General features: G+C 39.4%; 1 protein-coding gene and 1 pseudogene across 7 annotated transcripts in view; both read right to left on the bottom strand.

The window, feature by feature from the left end:
* The window catches only part of BICC1 (BicC family RNA binding protein 1), a 335,063-nt gene that overhangs the window by 154,868 nt on the left and 160,442 nt on the right, over positions 1 to 19,753 (bottom strand). The window lies entirely within an intron of this gene.
* Positions 10,953 to 18,456, bottom strand: LOC110256650 (annotated as a pseudogene).

The raw sequence follows: 19,753 nt of genomic DNA, 5'->3' as shown, positions 1-19,753 counted from the left end.
ATAAAAACAAAAAAAAAACAACCAGAAGGTAACAAGCCTTGGCAAGGATGTGGACAAAATGGAACCCTAATGCACGATTAGTGAGAATGTAAAATGGTACAGCTGCTGTAGAAAACACTATGGCAATTTCTCCAAAAAGTAAAAATAGAATTAATATATAATTTAGCAATCCCACTTCTAGGTATATATCCAAAATAACTGAAATCAGGGATTCAAAGAGTTATCGGTACAACTATTAACCATGTTCACAGCAGCACTATCCAAAGCAACCTAAGGGTCCATCATTGGATGAATAGATAAGCAAAATGTGGTTTATACATACAGTGGAATATTATCCAGACTTAAAAAGCAATTCTAACATATGCTACAACAGAGATGACACTATGCTAGGTGAAATAAGCCAGTCACTAAAAATGTAAATACTAGGAGTTCTCTCTGTGGCACAGTGGGTTAAAAATATGACTTCAGTGGCTTGGATCACCGTGGAAATGCAGGTTTGATCTTCATCCTGGTTTAGTGGGTTAAACGATCCAGCACAGGTCACAGCTGCAGATTCAATCCCTGGCCTAAGAACTTCCATGTGCCTTGGCTGCAACTAAATAAATCAATAAGTAAATAAATAAATACTGTGTGCTTCCATTTATATGGGAAATTTAGAAGTCAGAGTCAGAGAGATATAAAGTAAAATGGTGGTTTCTAGGGGCTGTGACTAGAAGGCAACTGTTTTCCAGGCATATTGTTTAGTGGAAATTATTGCCTTTTTTTTTTTTTCTGCTTTTTAGGGCCACACCCATGTCGTATGGAAGTTCCCAGGCTAGGGGTCATACTGGAGCTACAGCTGCCAGCCTATACCACAACCACAGCAATGCAGGATCCAAACCTCATCTGCAACCTACACCAAAAGCTTTCAGCAACGCCAGATCCTTAACCCACTGAGCAGAGTCAGGGATCTAACCCGAATCCTCATGGATCCTAGTTGGGTTCTTAACTCACTGGGCCACATAAGGAACTCCTGGAAGTTATTGTTAACAGATATAGAGTTTCAGTTTTATAAGATGAAAAGAACTATGGAAATGGATGGTGGTGATGGCTCAACAACATTAATGAGTGTATGTAATACCACTGAATGGTACAATTTAAAATGGTTAAAATGAGGTGATGTCAGCATCATGGTGGCATGAGATGCTCCCTTTGTCTCTACCCTTTAATCTACAACTAGTAAAACATCCACAACTCAACGAAGGTTCTTCTGCCCAATACACCAGGATGCCAGAGACTTCTACACATCTGTACACCTCAAGGTAGATGGATGGAATACATGGAGGAGATGGAACAGGGGAGCAGCAGAGGCAGTAACTATGATCCTGGTCCCCCAGTCGTCATGGCCATTCAGCCTATAATCCCAGAGAACCCAATAGCATGAGGGGAGTCAGAGTACATGGCTCTGGCCTCCCATCTACAACAGCATATGCAGCCAGGAAACTGGAAGGCAGTGGTGGTGGCGGCAGCAGCGGACCTACAACCCCCGTTAATCCAGCTGCTACAATGCCCATGTCTCCAGCACCCCCACTCACAGCAACAGTGCCCATGAACCCAACAACCCTGGATGTAGCAGATGCACCCAACCCCCCTCCCATTCCTCCTACTCCCTCTGTCACAGCAGCTGCCTGCAACCCCAGACACTGTGGTGGCACCCACCATCCCAGTGTTCCTGGCAGCAACACTAGCAGCAGCAAGGCAACAACCACCCAAGAGGCATGAACAATGACAATGAGGGCACAGGCATCACATCTAACAGAGAGGCAGTGGAGGATGAAAAGTGCCCATTCTCAGAGCCAGGGGCAGCTCAGGTAAGAGAATCCAAAATTGTGATATAGTGCCACCTACTGAAAACCAAAAGAAAAGACTCTAATCACCAATCTGTTGAATTGTTAGAATCAAATGATAAAAGCTTTACCTAAAGAAGAAAGGTATTTGCTACTTCAAATGCAGCAGCAAAGGAAAAACTCACCAAGCACCATGAAAAACCATGGTAACACTGTCACAAACACACAAAAAAAGACAATTTTCCAGAAATCAAACTTAATGTAATGGAATACTGCAATCTAAATGACAGAGAGTTCAAAACAGCTATCATGAAGAAACTCAATGAGCTATAAGGTAACTCAGAAAAGCAGTTCAATGAGCTCAGGAATAAAATTAATGAATAGAAACAATACTTTGCCAAAAAGATTGAAATTATAAAATTCTGAAGAAGCAAACAAATTCTGGAGCTGAAGAACTCAATAAACAAGATTTTTTTTAATGCATGAGAAAGCACTGGAAGCAGAGCTGACCATATGGAAAACAGAATTAGTGAGCTTGAATACAGAAATCTAGAAGTAACTCAGGTAGAGAGAGAGCTATGATATTTTTTATAAAAGGAGGAAATTCTAAAAAATTATCTGACTCCATTAGGAAGGGCAAGATATGCTGGAAAGGCAGATAAGGATAATGGATTTTCCAGAAGGAGAAGAGAGAAAAGGAAGCTATAAAGAAATAATAGCTGAGAACTTTCCAAACCTGAGGAAGAAACTGAATATGTAAGTCAAAGAAGCCAAGAGAATATGCAATTCTCTTGATTCAAAAAGACTTCACTAAAAGACATTATATTAAAACTGCCAAAAGTCAATGAAAAAGAATGAGTTATAAAGGCAGCCAGGGAAAAAGATAATAACATACCAAGAACCCCCATTAGGCTAGCAGATTTCTCTGCAGAAATTCTACAGGAGAAAGTAGAAAGGCATACTCAAAGCATTCAAAGATAAAATACTGTCAGTCAAGAATATTCTATCCAGCAGTTATCCTTCAGATTTTTAGCAGAAATAAAGGCTTTCCCAGCAAACATACTTTGAGGAAGTTCATTACCCCAAGACCTGCCTTACAAGAAATGTTGAAAGGAGCTCTTGCACCTGAAAAGAAAAGGCAAAAGTACATAAAACTGAGTAAGATGATAATCAGACAGGAAAAATCAGAAAAATTCAACTCTATGTCAAAGTAGGTTGTTAAACAATTATAACATAATGGTGAAAGGAAAAAAGCAATTTTTAAAAAAGCCCCAACTACAGCTACAATTCAATTTGGTAACAAACTCACAACATAAAAAAAGTAACTTGAAACAACAAAAACATAAAAGAGGAACAGGAAAGGAACAGAACCCATAGAGATAAATGAAGATAAAATACTATCAGCATAAAAGGAACTATTTTAGCTTTGGAAGGTTTTATGCAAATCTCATGGTAACCACAAAAATAAATCTAGAGACATGAAACATAAAAGAGAGAGCTGAGAAAAACATTATAGAAAACTGCCAAACTAAAATGGCAGAGAGAAACACAAGGGAAAAGAGAAAAAGAGAGAAAACCAAAAAACAAAAGATGAAATGGAAGGACTATGTCCTCACTTATCAATAACACCCTAAATGTAAATGGATTGATTTCACCAATCCAAAGACACAAGTGACTGGCCGGATTTAAAAAAATCCAACAACATGCTGCCTCCAGGAGAATCATCTCAACTCTAAAGACAAACACAGACTCAAAGTAAAGGAGTGAACATGATACTCCGAGCAAATGGCAGCCAAAAGAAAGAGAATATAGTCATATTCTTATCAGACAAAACAGACTTCAAGCCAAAAAGGGCAACAAGAGACAAAGCTGGACATTATATAATGAAAGGGGTGACAATCTATCAAAATGATATAACAGTTATTCATATATATGAACCTAACTTAGGAGCACCAAAACATAGAAAACAATTATTAGCAGACCTAAAGGGGGAAACTGACAGCAATGCAATAACACTAGGGGAACGTTAATACTCAATTTCCAGCAAGGGATAGGTCAACTTGACAGAAAGTCAACAAGAGAACAGCAACCTTAGATAAAACATTAGACCTGATGGATTTAATAGATTTCTACAGACCATTTTACACAAATGCAGCAGAATACACATTCATCTCAAATGCATATTCTCAAGGGCAGACCATATGTTGGGACATAAAACAAATATTAGTAAATATAGAAGACTAAAGTCACATCAGCATTTTTTCCCAGTCACAATGCCATGAAACCAGAAATCAACTATAAGAAAAAAGCTGGAAAAATCACAAATGTGTGGAGACTAAACAACATGTACTGAATAAATACTGCATCAATGAAGAAACCAAAGGGAAAATCAAAAAACACCTGAAGACAAATGAAAATGAAAATACCAAAATCTATGGGATGTAGCAAAGAGGAACTAAGAGAGGGAAGTTTACTGTAATACAGACCACCTCAAAAAACAAACAGAAAATATCACAAATAAACCATCTGATCTTATACCTAAAGGAACTAGAAAAAAATAAAGCCCAGAATTAGGATAGAAATAATAAGTATCAGAGCAGAAATAAATGAAATAGAGACTAAAAAGACAATATAAATGATCAATGAAACTAAAAGCTGGTTATTTGAAAAGATAAACAAAATTAACAAACCTTTAACTACAGTAAGAAAGAGAGTTTCTGGTAAATGAAATCAGAAACAAAAGAGGATAAATTGCAACAGATACCACAGAAATACAAAGGATTGTAAGAGAATACTATGCAAAGCTATATGCCAACAAATTGGACAACCTAGAAGAAATGGATAAATTCTTAGAATCATACACCCTTTGAAGACCAAATTATGAAGAAAAGGAAAATTTGAAAAGATCAATCACTAGTAAGGAGATTAAAAACAGTAATCAGAAACCTCCCCCAAAACAAAAAAACAAGACCAGATAGCTTCACAGGTGAATTTTACTAAACAATCAATGGAAATTTAAAACCTGTCCTTCTCAAACTCTTCCAAAAAACTCATTCCAGAGGAGGGAATGCTTCCTAATTCATTTTACAAGGTCAATATTACCCTGATAGCAAAGCAGATAAATACAACACACACAAAAGAAAATTACAGGCCAATATCTGTATGACTGTAGCTGCAAATATATTCATATTGAATATATAGATGCTATATTCAATATCAATACAGATATATAGATGCTTATATTCAATATGAATATAGATGTAAAAATCCTCGATAAAATAACAGCAAACCAAAAACAACAAAGTGATTCAGTTATAAATGTACACACATATCCATTCTCTTTCAGATTCTTTTCCCACATAGACCATCACAGAATATTGGCTAGAGTTCCCTGTGCTATATCATAGGAACCCACTGGCCAGTCATTCTATATACCATGGTGTGCATATGCCAGTCCCCCACCACCTGTCCCCTTGGTCACCATAAGTTTGTTTTCAAAGTGCACGAGTCTGTTCCTGTCCTGAAAATAGGTTCATTTGTATCTTTTTTAAAGATTCCACATATAAGTGGTATCATAAAATGTTTATCTTTCACTGGGATTGAACCATTTTAAAAACAGTAATGTCACATAATCGGTAAAAGAGAAATAACACAGCAGCTCAGAGGAGGGAAAGACTATATTTGTGATGTATCTGATGGAGCTTGAGGGTATTATCCCAAGTGAAATAAGTCAGATAAAGAAAGACAAATATGCTAAGATTTTACTTATGTGCGGAACATAAAAAAGACAAAAACAAAATAAACCAATCTAAGCCAAAAAAAACCCACCACAGATACAAAGAATAGATTAGTGGTTATCAGAAGCAAAGAGAGTAGGGGGATGGTAAAATGCTACAGAGGGTCATTTGCGTAGTGATGGAAAAGTTAAACTTTTTTTTTTTTTTTGGCCACACCTGCAGCATGCAGAAGTTCCTAACCCACTGAGCCACAGGACAACTCCTAGAAAAATTAAACACTTGATGGTGAGCATGCTGTACCATATACAGAGGTCAAAGTGTAAGGCTGTACACATGAAACTTACATAAGGCTATAAATCAATATCGCCTCAAAAAAGGTTAAGGTGATAAATTTTGTTATTTTGCCACAATTAATAAGACTAGTCAGGCATGTTATCCAATTTGAGCCAAAGACAAGTGGGAGGAGACTAATGGAAGCTTTTAAGAATGAAGCTTTCTGGCTTCATAAGAGAATGTCTGGAAAGGTTTTCTCTCTCCCACTAGATGTGAACGAAAACAAATGAGCCCTATTCCTCTGCCCCCCATCGCCATGATGAGGATCAGCTTCCAGATAAAGCCGTGGTGTGGGAGGCAGAGCCAAGAGAACATCTGAACCTTGAATGACGTCATGAAGCTTCCTGATCAACCATTCCTAGAGCGTATTTTCCTTCTCCACTCTTCAGTCATTTAAGCCCAAACATGTTCATAGTGTTAGAGCCAGCCGGCTACATGAAACTGAAAGCTACCTTTGGTCCTCCTTCCGACATCTGTACTTTGCTCCTTCTGTTCAAAGCCTTATCCCTACCCTCCTCCTACAGCTTCACCCTCACCAACCCCATCCCCCACACACTACCATATTCATAAGTGGCATAGACCCAGGGATGCTCTCTCCAAATCTGTGTCTCAGATCTGGAGATTTTGTGTCTCCAAATCAGAATCTCAGACAAGTTTCCATCCAGATCATTGCCCCTCCTGAACCTTCCTCAATGGGTTTCACTTCCACCTTTTTCTGCTTCAAGTCCTAAGCTCTGATATGGCCCTCCCCAAATCCAAAAGCCTGCCAGTGCTTATTCATTATCCTTTAAGCTAGGCACAGACTTCTTGACCTAACATTTAAGACTGTCCATAACCAAGCCCACCGTTTTGGTTTTACCCTTCTTCAGGCTCCTCTACTTTCATCAACACCACTAGCCACTGTCTTATCCACATTTATCCACTGTCTTTTCCATTTTTTTCCCTTTATTCAAAATGTTCTATGGTCTCATGGTCTCCTTCTGCTGATTTTCTACTGTTGCTCAACATGAAGATAAAAGCCCAACGTCAAGATCCCCTCAATCAGATACATCACAGATATAGTCTTTCCCTCCTCTGAGCTGCTGTGTTATTTCTCTTTTACCGATTATGTAACATTACTGTTTTTAAAATGGTTCAATCCCAGTGAAAGATAAACATTTTATGATACCACTTATATGTGGAATCTTTAAAAAAGATACAAATGAACCTATTTTCAGGACAGGAACAGACTCGTGCACTTTGAAAACAAACTTATGGTGACCAAGGGACAGGTGGTAGGGGACTGGCATATGCACACCATGGTATATAGAATGACTGGCCAGTGGGTTCCTATGGTATAGCACAGGGAACTCTAGCCAATATTCTGTGATGGTCTATGTGGGAAAAGAATCTGAAAGAGAATGGATATGTGTGTACATTTATAACTGAATCACTTTGTTATACAGAAGAAATTATCACAACATTGTAAATCAACTATACTTCAATTAACTTTAAAAAATTTTAAAAAAATAAAAATAAGAACAGAAAAATTAATTAATTAAATGGTGTAATCCCCTTCTTAGAATATATATACAACCCCAGGGCAAAGTCTGTTTTACTTATACTGAACTTACCAGGTCCTGAAGGCCTAATTGTTGGGAAAGCCAGTAACAGTCACCCTCTTGATAAGCCATAGAGAAGATACCTGGGAATTTCATTTGCAAGAGAGTTGCAAGCTCTTAGGAGATCAATATATTCTCCTTTCAAGGACCCAAAGGTGGAATCACTTTCTTTTTATGGGATCATAAATCTAATCACAAGTCCCTGACTCAAATGTCCATAGGAGCCAGGCAGAGAACTGTTAAGATTGAATGAATTTAAAAAAAAAAAAAAAAAATGGAGCTCAGTGGTTAGCAAATCCAACTAGGAACCATGAAGTTGCAGGTTCGATCCCTGGCCTTTCTCAGTGGGTTAAGGATCCAGCATTGCCATGAGCTGTGGTGTAGGTCGCAGACATGGCTTGGATCCTGCGTTACTGTGGCTGTGGCGTAGGCCAGCACCAATTAGACCTCTAGCCTGGGAACCTCCATATGCCATGGGTGTGGCTCTAGAAAAGACAAAAAAAGAATGAATGGGCAAAGTGCATGCTTTTAATTCAAATATACATTCCACAAAAGAAAAAAAAAAAACAGACACACAAAAGTTAGTCATTTCCCCAAACACACCTTCTCGCATTTTCTCAGAACGCACTGTCCCCACTCACTCACACTTCCTCTAGACTGATAGAGAGGGTACAAGAATTATTTTAATCCATTTTAAGAAAACCAACGAAACAACAAGGATGAAGGGTAACTGACACTTGTCCTTGGTGTCAGGGAAGTAACAGGGAGCAGTGTGCCAAATAGGAGCCTTCCCACCCAAGGCTGCTATCTATTTCCAGCTCCAATCAGCATATGCAAGAGCTGGCCTAAGTAGTCAGGCTCTAGATTCTTCAACAAAAGCTACCAAATTCGATTAGTAGGCAAAGTCTCCTTCATTTTAAAATGTTGGCAGACATATAATTTACATCAACATCACTATTTGCATGAATACGATGTGGCCTAAATTAGACAGGCTTGTATGTCAAATACAACCTGTAGATTATCCATTTATTTTCTGTTTACCTGAAATGGGTTAAAAGGAAAATATCAGGAATGTGGTAAGACTCAAAAGAGTAAGTAAACAGTGCTTCTACCAGAATCAGAAGAGCTGGTGCCCCAGGCATTTTCTAACTATCTAGACTTTGATCTTAGGAAGAAGGAATGAACAGACAGCTTTATAGCCCAGCACCTGACTTTTGGTCTAGGGTATGTGGGGGGAGAGGCCCAGGGCTAAAAGCTGCTGGAAAATGAGGTCAATTAACACAAAGTTACATGCAAATCCCCTTGCACATGATAGGATTTTTAAAACCACTAGGCTTTCCTGAATTAATGGTGGAAATTATTCCAAGAAGATGTCAGAAAAATAACGTGTTACCCCACCAAATTTGTACAGCAAGGTAGAAAATATCTACTGTATTCCCAAATGTGTTTTTCTGCAAAAGTAATTTTAAATCTTTCTGATATAGGAAAATGTGTGGAGACCATAAAAAGTTATGAGTAATATTCAAAGAATTGACACGTTTCAAAAATGAATTTAATGATGATGAAAATTTCCAAAGAAGCTGCTCTGGAAGCTTAAGCTCACTAATGATGTCACAAGGGAGACTTGGAAAGACAAACAGGCAGATGGACCATGATTTCATTAATCCTCAACAATGCAGAATTGCATCTGGCAGTATTTCAGATGCCTTTATGTGATTCTTAGAGTCAAAGTTTCAAAACAGGTTTTCCCTTGTGGATTTTTAACTTCTTAACAACTAAGGAGAGTCCAATTAAAAATCGTCACACTTTCCAAATGCTAGTTTCAATAAATTAACTTTCTCTCAACACATCCTCAACTTCCAACACCTCGTCACATCTGATAAAATGGTATATAACTATAACATCATGAAAGGTCCACCAGACAGCACAAGGTCTAACTTCACCACTATGAATTCACTTATGAAATAAGATGAGTGTGGACACTCTTCTCAACTGATGGGAAACAATGATAGACGAAAATAGCTATGACCACTGCTCTCATGAGGCTAACAGTAGTCAGGGAAACAACTCAACAACACTTAGCCGCATATAATTACAAAGAGTAAGAATTTTCATGAAAGAAACTTCAAAGGTGCAATGATACCATCTAATAGATGTCATGCAGTCTATTAATCAGGGAAGGCAATCTTTAAAAAGTGAGCCACAACCTGATGCATGGTTCCATCAAAGGGGGTAAAACACAGATCATGCCCAGGAGAGGGATCAGCTTTCATTCACTTACAAATATTTACTGCATGCCAAATATGTGCCAGCCTTTGCGTTAAACAACTTAAACAGTTCCCTGATCCATTTATGATCTACTGGGGAACATGAACAAGTTTTTTTTATATATAAAAATAAATAACAAAACAAATAGTGAGAAATGGAGAAAGAAGTGAAAGGAATCTTTTTTTTTTTTTAGGGCCGCACTCACAGCACATGGAGGTTGCCAGGCTGGGGGTCAAATCAGAGCTGTAGCCACGGGCCTACACCACAGCCACAGCATGTGGGATCCAAGCCACATCTGTGACCTACACCACAGCTCACAGCAGCACTGGATCCTTAACCCACTGAGCAAGCATCAGAAAAATAAGAGGGTCTATATTTTGTATTGTCTGGGACTATCTCTAAGGGTCATTTTAGCTAAGATCTGAGGGATGTTAAGAATATATAAAGAACATTACAGGCAGAGAGCACAATACAGCACAAAGGCTCTGAAGCAAGAGGGAACTCAGTGTTAAAGGAGCCAAAAGAAGACGAGCCTGGGAGGAGAAAGTGGCAACATGTGCAGTGGAGAGGGAAGGGCCAACTCATACGAAGCCCGGAAAGCCACAGTCAGGAGTTTAGATCTTATTCTACAGGCACTGAGAAGGCAATGAAGGGTTTTAAGCTTCGAAGGAAGATGACTCCATTTTGCATTTAAAAGAACACACGGAAGATGCAACTAGAGATTATCATACTAAGTGAAGGAAGTCAGAAAGAGAAAGACAAATACCGTGTGATATCACTTATCCATGGAACCTAAAATACAGCACAAATGAACCTATCTACAAAACAGACAGACCCACAGACATGGAGAACAGACTTATGGTTGCCAAGGGAGAGGGGGAGGGAGTGGGATGGATGAGGAGTTTGAGGTTAGTAGATGCAAACTATTACATTTAGAATGGATACACAATGAGGTCCTATTGCACAGAACAGGGAATATAAGTAGTGAGCATATGACTGTCCTTGCATGATCCTTTCAACATTTTGGGGGTTTTTTGCTTTGTCTTCTTTTTGCTTTTTAGGGCTGCACCCACGGCATATGGAAGTTCCCAGGCTAGGAGTCAAATCAGAGCTACAGCTGCCAACCTACACCACAGCTCACGGCAACGCGGGATCCTTAACCCACTGAGCAAGGCCAGGGATCGGACTCACACCCTCATGGATCCTAGTCGGGTTTGTTAACCACTGAGCCATGAAGGGAACTCCAACATTTTTGTATGTTTATAATAAAATGGTAGAAAAGCCTTAAGTAACCAAATGACACTTCTTTAAAAGCATTAGCTAATATTTTACAATACAGGCACACGCATTCTTCTTCCTGACTTTCCTTCCCATCTTCACTTTTAATTGTGAGTCCATGAATGCTTACTACCAAGGAATTTGTAACCAACTCGTCACCAAGAAAATTAATATTTTATGCCATTTGAAATCATCAAGGGCCCAAGATATGGACTTTGCAGAAAAAGAGTTAAGTAGAAATATTTTAATGCATTTTAAGCAATGAAACCATGATAATTCGGGGGGGGGGGGAGGAAAGATCCAGCCAATACAGGGAAAATAATGGTCATTCTGAATTATGTAACATTTTAATGGATACTTTTTTGGCTGCACCAGTGGCATATTGAAGTTCCCAGGCCAGAAACCAAACCCACGCCACACCGGCAACCTGAGTCACTGCAGTGACAATGCTGGATCCATAACTTCCTGTGTCACAAGGGAAGTTCTGGATACTGTTTCCTTATTTTCACACATTGATAGCTCTTCAGGGCCTATCTGACAAAGAGATAACTATCACTGGCATACCAAATGTCACATTATGTTACTCATTAATGTATTTTTTAATGTTTCCCTAGGAAAACTATGTCCTTAAAATCACTAGTAAACACAAGTGTTTTATTTAAAGAAAACTCGTAGGTCATTCTTTGCCAAAATTAGCAACCATAAAAGTATTAAAGGCTTAATTAACACTTTACTAAAAATTTCTCTTCAAAAAAAAAAGAAAGTCAAATTGTCCCTTTCTGCCCCGGGCAAAGGGATTTACTGGGGATGATTCAACCAAAGAAGTATACCAGAAACTTGAATCCTGAGGAAGAACTTCAAGGACTGGCAGAGGGGAGCTGATGGCATGGAGGGGCAAGCACATAACTTTCGGAGGGCAGAGAGAACTGTCCAGGTCTAGTGTGAAATGGCACAGAACTGGGTTAAAAATAAGGTGGATGCCAGGGCCGGGGGCTGGGAGTTGGAAGGGCAGGAGAGCTGGACCTGTTTCTGGAGGCAAGAGAAGCTTCAGACTAGAGTTTGCAGTGGGCATCTGCCAAGGTGTTCCAGAGGACAATGACCGTGATGATGCAGGAGGCTGAGAAGAGCAGGTAGTGGTGAGAGAGCAGGGTACCCATCGTGTGGCTGAACAGTACCCACAGGCCCACCAAGTGCTGCCTGAGTTTCGCATCCCTGTGGGCTCTTGCTGAGGCAGGGCATCCATTTAACTCTGCCTCTCTGGTACCTGACATCTTCCCCATCAATTCCACTGGTGCCTTCAGGCCAGCCAGGTGCGTGGGGGGTCTCAACCATTATTTCCTTTCTGGGGTGCAGTGGGGGCAGCATTTCCTTAAGCCAGTGCAGTAGTGAAGCAGAGAATGGAGCCACCGAGGGATGGGAGTGGGCCACATACAGCAAACAGGTGATAAACATGGTCTCCAGCAGGCTGACCTGCTCCACTAGAGACAGACAAGGCAAAGCAGACACTGGGGCATACCGGTGTCCAGGAACAAGTCATTCATCATAAGTAGAAAGACAGTTTGGCCCAGCAGAAGTATCATCTTGAATGGGGCATGCTTCTCTCTTTCTGCTGACAGGGAGAAGCTGAAGGCACTGACAACAAACAGAAAGTCTCAGGGCACCAGAAGGTTCAGCCTATCGAGCCTGGACCTGTGCCAGATGGCCATCTATTTAGATGAAAGGGCTGAAGATAAGCGAGAAATTCTGTTCATCCAAAGGGAAAAAGATGATGTCTGGGTTACAGATGCTGACCACTCACACGGGCTTATTGTATTGGATGGACCTGTACTGCTGACATAAGCCATGAGACCTGCAGGTGCCTGACCCATATCCAGGAACTCCTCATAGGTTCTGGAAGCTACAGGTGCTCAGCTGCCACACTGAGTTTCCTAATGCCCCAAGGTCCCTCTGGGTTCCAACCCACTGAAGGGATTGTAGTAGATCCTATTTAGCCATAGGAATGACGTCATCAGTTGAAGCTGTGCATCCGCTTCCAGGATGGTAGACAGAGTGAAGGAGAAGCTGGCATGCGTGGGGAGGCTGTCACTGATGGAAGCCTTTCTGCCTAACATCAGGACCAACCCCATGCTGGTCAAAGCCTGAGTGACTGACAGTGAAAGCATTTCCTCTTTCTTGAAGAGCAGGGAGAGAGTGAGGCAAAGGAAAAATCCTTCCTCAAGGAACTAACCTCTCCTAGGCTCTTCTCTGGAGACCTAGTGATGACACTGACTTGAATGGACCACAAGCCACAACTTGAGCCCTAGCTCAAATCATCCTTTGAATTCAAACTCTTAATTAAACTGTATCTTCAAAACCAACAACGAATTAAAGTGCTCGAGATCCACTCTCATTTATTCAACCAATCCTTAGAGAGAGCTTATCATGTGGCAAGCTCTACTATAGATGCTGTATATGAAAAGAGTTTTCATTTATGAGGGCAAGTATTTTAATTATACATATTCATACACACTGCTCATTTACTGCTCATTTTCAGCAGTGTAGTTTTTAACATATGGTCTGGTGAATACTTTAAGACAAGTGGCTTTCCGCACCATACATGCAATCAGCTTGGACTTTTCCTGTTATAAACCTTTTTACAGTCCTTTTAAACTCCAAAAGAAAGGTTTATTAATCCCTCAAGTAAACATCTAGACACTATCTCTTCTTAGAACCCCATTGTTGAAAAGAAATTAAAAATGGCTAAGTGAGCACAAGGCTGGTCCCAAGTCCTCAGTTTCTAAATTCTTTGGTCTGATCAGGAAAAATAATGAACTTGGTTTACCCAAACAGTTTCAAAGAGGGAAGAGAAATTTTGTTTTACAAGTTGATGGCTATGGTTTGCATACTGTAACTGGCCCAAAGCAAAATGCTTTCAATAAATGGGGTCAACAAACACCAGAACTCAATGTCATCGATAAAACTGCGTTTCCCCAAATAAGAGAATGTCGAGCTACACACACCATCCACCTAAACTGATGCAGTCCTTGGAATGTGTGTTCATTGAAAGGGCAAATGAAGTAATGTAAAGCTCAAATGTGACTACTGGCCTGCAGGCTGCTGTGCCAAAGAAAAATTCTGAGTTGTTTTTTTTTTTTTTTTCCGCGAGGGTCAGACCTAAAGGAGAGATTCAGAACACTTGAATTCATCTGGAAAAAAAACTGAGCAGAAAGTTTAAGTTTTAAACTTTATTGATATTTTCCCTTTCTTTTATAAGGTCATTCGGTGAAGATCAAAAGCCCACAACAAGAGGAATTCACAGAAGAAAAAGCAAGGAAAAGTCTTCAAAAAGGCTTTTTGTATAAATTGGTGTACCTGGCCCTAGGCAAAAATATGCACTGACTGAAATCAGAGCATCTAAAGATGATAGGAAACTCCATTTTCTCAAGCTCAAATGATTCCTGGAATCTTCCAAAAGAAGTTTTACTTCTAGTCTGCATCCTGTGCGTTCGTTAACAAGTGGACGACCATAAAATATTTAATTCTGGGTTTAGTGCCAGTTTTCTATTTACTATGTTCACCAAAAAAACGTGCTTTATAGTAAGTCAAGATGAGACAAAGGTCAAAAACATTTATGGAGCACCTGGTATACATCAGCACTTCATAAACACACACACACAAGCTCCACTTCATCCGTATACTATTACAACACAGGCGTGATTCCCCTTTGACACTTAAAAAGGAAGTTTAAAGAGATTAAAGGGCTTGCTTGGATCACAGAGCTGAGTTTGGAGCATCCTTGGTCCTGGCTTTGCTTTTACCTCGCTTATAAATCCTATATATTTATCTCTAAGTCACCTGACACCCTATTCTCTCACATGCAAAAGAAAAAGACAACTAAACATTTCCACTGCGCTAAAAGATGATGGTTTTTCAGGGACTGATGATGGATGCCCAGCTTCTTTCTCCCCCAACTCCTATCCCCCTCTATACTCTGTCTTCCTTGCCTTGATCCAATTTCACTCTTCTTCACCCATTCCATAAAAAGGTAGTCAAAGCCACAGCTCCCTACCCCAAAAGAGTACTTAAAAGCTTGGATACTTGATAACACATCTGATTTTTAAAGGAAAAAAAAATCATGAAGAAATTAAAACTCCTTCCTAAAAATGCAGTATTTGAGACTCCCACTTTTTATTTTTCACATTATTACAGTGAACAAGTGAGAAGTGACTTCATAAAATTCCCTCAAACGCCTCATATCTTCACTACAAAAAAAAAATCATTATGGTGATCTCATAATAACACAGTCTGGCAAAGAGTATCATTAATTGCAAATGAGAAATTGCATATTTAGACTAAATTTCAATGTTATTCTTTGTGAGTTAATTTTTAAAGAACTAGAAGGCAAAAGAGAATAAAGGGGTAGTTTCTTCTGTATCTTGTGTAGCATGCAGAGATTAGTTAAAAAATAATATCCTAGTTTGGTAAGTAGTCATCTGTGCTATGCGTTCTTTGAAACTGTCACGCTGCGCTGAATTGAGATTTTTCCATCTGGTCTAATTGTGAACCTTTCTTTCTAGTTCATTACTGAAAAGGCAGAATAAGCTATCACTTCCAATATATTTGTCAAAGGAGTTTCTCAAATAGAGAAGACAGGTTAAACAGGAGCAAATGGCTGAGATATTTTTACAGTCTTATTTAAAATTCCTCGCAGAGGAGGACACAAGGGAAAAACAAGTGTATACTTGAAGAATCCACTGGGTCTTTGAGAGGAAGCATGATATTAACATTTGAATGCCTCACATAGGACAGGCCAGGTGGGAGGTTTTCTGTAGGCTGCTTTGTTGAACCCTGTCTTTAGTCCTATAAAAGGTAGGCATTACTATCCCCATTTAACAGGTGAAGAAAGAGATTCAAAAACTAGGTAATAAATATTGATGATATATTTCCAGCTCACATAGCTAATAAATATTGATGATATATTTCCAGCTCAAATACACCAGGATAGAAACGAATGAAAGTCTTTATACCACTTCCTCCCACCTTCCCTGTGCTTGGCCAGGGATTCAAAAACACATGATTATGACGCAATTTACCAACTACAGCAAGAGGTATGAGAAGACAGCACACAGAACTTGCACTTCCAGCACAAGGGCAATTCGGATATTCAGATAAAGCCATGTAAGTAGAAAATATCTTAAAAAATAAAAATGTACTTTGGAAGGTAAGGAAATTCTTTAGAGATCAGAAATGATAAAGAAAGAAGCTAAGCGAAGACTGGAGTCAGCATTTGCCATAGAAATGTCTGCTATTACCTGGTAGCCTTTAGCCTGGATTTTAACACACCGTGATTAGGGAACAGAAAATAAAGCTCCTATCGAAAACACTCACATACAGCCCCAGAGGCTGAAATAAAATAAAACTTCCTCTTAATGACAGACCATGGAGATGAGTGCCTGGTTTTTTTCTTGATGGAATGAGGAAAAATCTCCCCTGAGAATTCTTAAACACCAGTCTATGTTCATGCACCCTTAGTGACAGAATTCACAAACAGAACAGATTAGTTGAAAATTTATGCTAAGGCCATGCTCCCAGGCAGATAGACAAATATTCTCTGGAGTAAAGGACTTTAAACATAGTCTTCAAAGAAATCTCATAAAATCTCATCAAATTCCTATAAACATGAGCTCATGATCAAAAATCACTAAAGATATGAGAGGCAAAGCTATGAGAGTGAGGAATAATAGAAATAATAAGTTACAGAAAAAGACCACCAAAAAAGGCATATATTATAATAATTGACAAAAATTGAGATAGAGTATTTATTTGTTTTTGTTTTTGCCATGGCTTCATGTGGGATCTTAGTTCCCAGAGCAGGGACTGAACCCGGGCTACAGTGGTGAAAGTGCCAAGTCCTAATCACTAGACCACGAGGGAACTCCCCACATAGACTATTTATGCTTAAAGATATAAGAGAATTGATCAAAAGTATGCTGAAGGAACAAGATACTATTAAAATTAATCATGCATATTTCAAAAATAGTTAAAAGTTATGAGAGGGCAGAAACACTGAGAGAGCACCTCTCCTGAGGCTTAGGCACAGAGGGCCTACCTAAAACTGAGGATGGAGGAGAAGGAAGAATATCAACTCACCCTCTACCCTGCCATGAACCCTGCATCTAGTAACAAGCACCAGCAGTCCACTGCAAGGGAAGAGGCAAGAACACAGAGAGTGCCTGAGGCCCAGGCATGTAGCCCAGAACAGATCAGGAACACTGAGAAAACCTTCCTGACCCCGAGGCCTCATCCTAAGCTCAAGGTAGCAGCCAGTCACCACTGGGGGCATCTGGATTCACAGTAACTACAGCAACAACAAAATTCAAATTCAGCTCAACTACAGACAATAATGACACAATCACCTATATTAAGGGCCTGAAAGAAAAAGAGAAGTTACCATTTAGTGATACTAATATGATTTACCTCTGTCTCCATTGTTCTTTAGCACACAATACCTGACATTCAATTTAAAAATTACTAGACAAGAAAAAGGAAAAAAAAAAGAACCATTGTTAATAGATGACATAGTCAACAGGACCAGATTCAAAGATGTCCCAGATTTTCTTAGTATCAGAAAGGATAATTTTAATAGATAAAAATATGATAAGGATCTAACTGAAAAAATAACCAACGTGTGCATACAGAGTGGGGGGGGGTGGATTTACTACAGAGATAAAAACTATACAACAAGAAAAAGCCAAATGAAAATGCTTAAAACGCAGAACGAAGCCAAGGACTGGGAACTCTCATTACTCAACAAATTAACTCCCCCCCCCAAAAAAATTAGCAAAATGTTGAACAAGCACTGAATAAAAAATGCCAATAGCACATGAAAAACTGCTCAGCAACACTGTTCATTAGACAAATGTAAATAAATCTGCGATGAAATATGACTAAGGTTGGAGTTCCTGTCATGGCTCACCACTAACGAACCTGACTAGGATCCATGAGGACATGGGTTTGAACCCAGGCCTCGTTTAGTGGGTTAAGGATCCAGCATTGCCATAAGTTGTGGCGTCACAGAGCAGATGCGGCTCTGCTCCTGTGTTGCAGTGGCTGTGGTATAGGCCGGCAACTGCAGCTCCAATTGGACCCCTAGCCTGGGAACCTCCATGTGCTGCAGGTGCGGTCCTGAAAAAAAAAAAAAAAAGAAAAGAAAAATTACTAAGATATCCACTAGAAGGCTAACATTACAAAGATGGACAATATCGAGTCCTGGAAAGGATGTAAAACAACTGCAACTCTCATGCATTGCTTGGGAATCCAAAACCATGAAAAATTGCTCAACATCACTGATTATTAGAGAAATGCAAATCAAAACTACCATGAGATATCACCTCATGCCAATCAGAATGGCCATCATTAATAAGTTCACAAATAGCGAATGCTGGAGGGGGTATGGAGAAAAGGGAACCCTCCTGCACTGTTGATGGCAATGTAAGCTGGTACAACCACTATGGAGAACAGTATGGAGGTACCTTAGAAAACTAGACATAGAGCCACCATATGATCCAGCAATCCCACTCTTGGGCATATATCCGGACAAAACTTTCCTTAAAAAAGACACATGCACCCACATGTTCATTGCAGCACTATTCACAAAAGCCAAGACATCGAAACAACCCAAATGTCCATCGACAGATGATTGGATTAGGAAGGTATCATATATATACACAATGGAATACTACTCAGCCATAAAAAAGAACAAAATAATGCCATTTACAGCAACATGAGTGGAACTAGAGACTCTCATACTGAGTGAAGTATGTCAGAAAGAGAAAGACAAACACCATATGATGTCACTTATATCTGGAATCTAACATAATGGCACAAATGAACTTTTCCACAGAAAAGAAAATCATGGACTTGGAGAATAGACTTGTGGTTGCCAAGAGGGACAGGGAGGGAGTGGGATGGATTGGGAGCTTGGGGTTAATAGATGCAGACTATTGCCTATGGAATGGATTAGCAATGAGATCCTGCTGTGTAGCACTGGGAACTACGTCTAGTCACTTATGATGGAGCATGACAATGTGAGAAAAAAGAATGTATACATGTATGTGTAACTGGGTCACCATGCTGTACAACAGAAAAAAAAAATAACGTATTAAGGAAATTAAAAAAAAGAAAAAAAGTTCAAAAAAAAAAATCACAGAGCCATTTTACAACACAATGGCAGTTGCTGATCAAGTGAAACGTTACTTACCAAAGAGCCAGCAATTCCACTCGCAGGTGCTTACTCAAGAGAAGTAAAGGCATGTGTGTGTGAATTTTACAGAACCTTCCTTCATAACAGCCATAAAAGGTAAACAACTCTAATACCTATGAACAGGTGAATGAACAGCAAAAAAGAAGTGAATCTGCGTAACAGAGATCTGCTCAGAACCAAAACAATAAACTAGGGATACACCTGACAACCTAGATGAATCTCAAAAGATTTACTCTCAGTGAAAGACATAAAAGACTACCGTATTATTCCCATTTACATGAAATTCTGAAAATGGCAAAACTGTAGGGAAAGAAACAGCTTGGTGGTTGTCAGCTGCTGGAAGCTGAAGGGAGAGAAACTGCCTTTTTTTTTTTTTTTTAATTCAGTTATACATATACATATATCCATTCTTTTTTCCCATACAGGTTATTACACAATATTGAGTAGATTTCCTTGTGTTATACACTA

Source organism: Sus scrofa, chromosome 14 (genome assembly GCF_000003025.6).
Source record: "Sus scrofa isolate TJ Tabasco breed Duroc chromosome 14, Sscrofa11.1, whole genome shotgun sequence".
In the NCBI taxonomy this organism is placed as follows: Eukaryota; Metazoa; Chordata; class Mammalia; order Artiodactyla; family Suidae; genus Sus; species Sus scrofa.
Note: the sequence above shows the minus strand (reverse complement) of the source record. Positions and strands in the feature narration are given on the sequence as shown.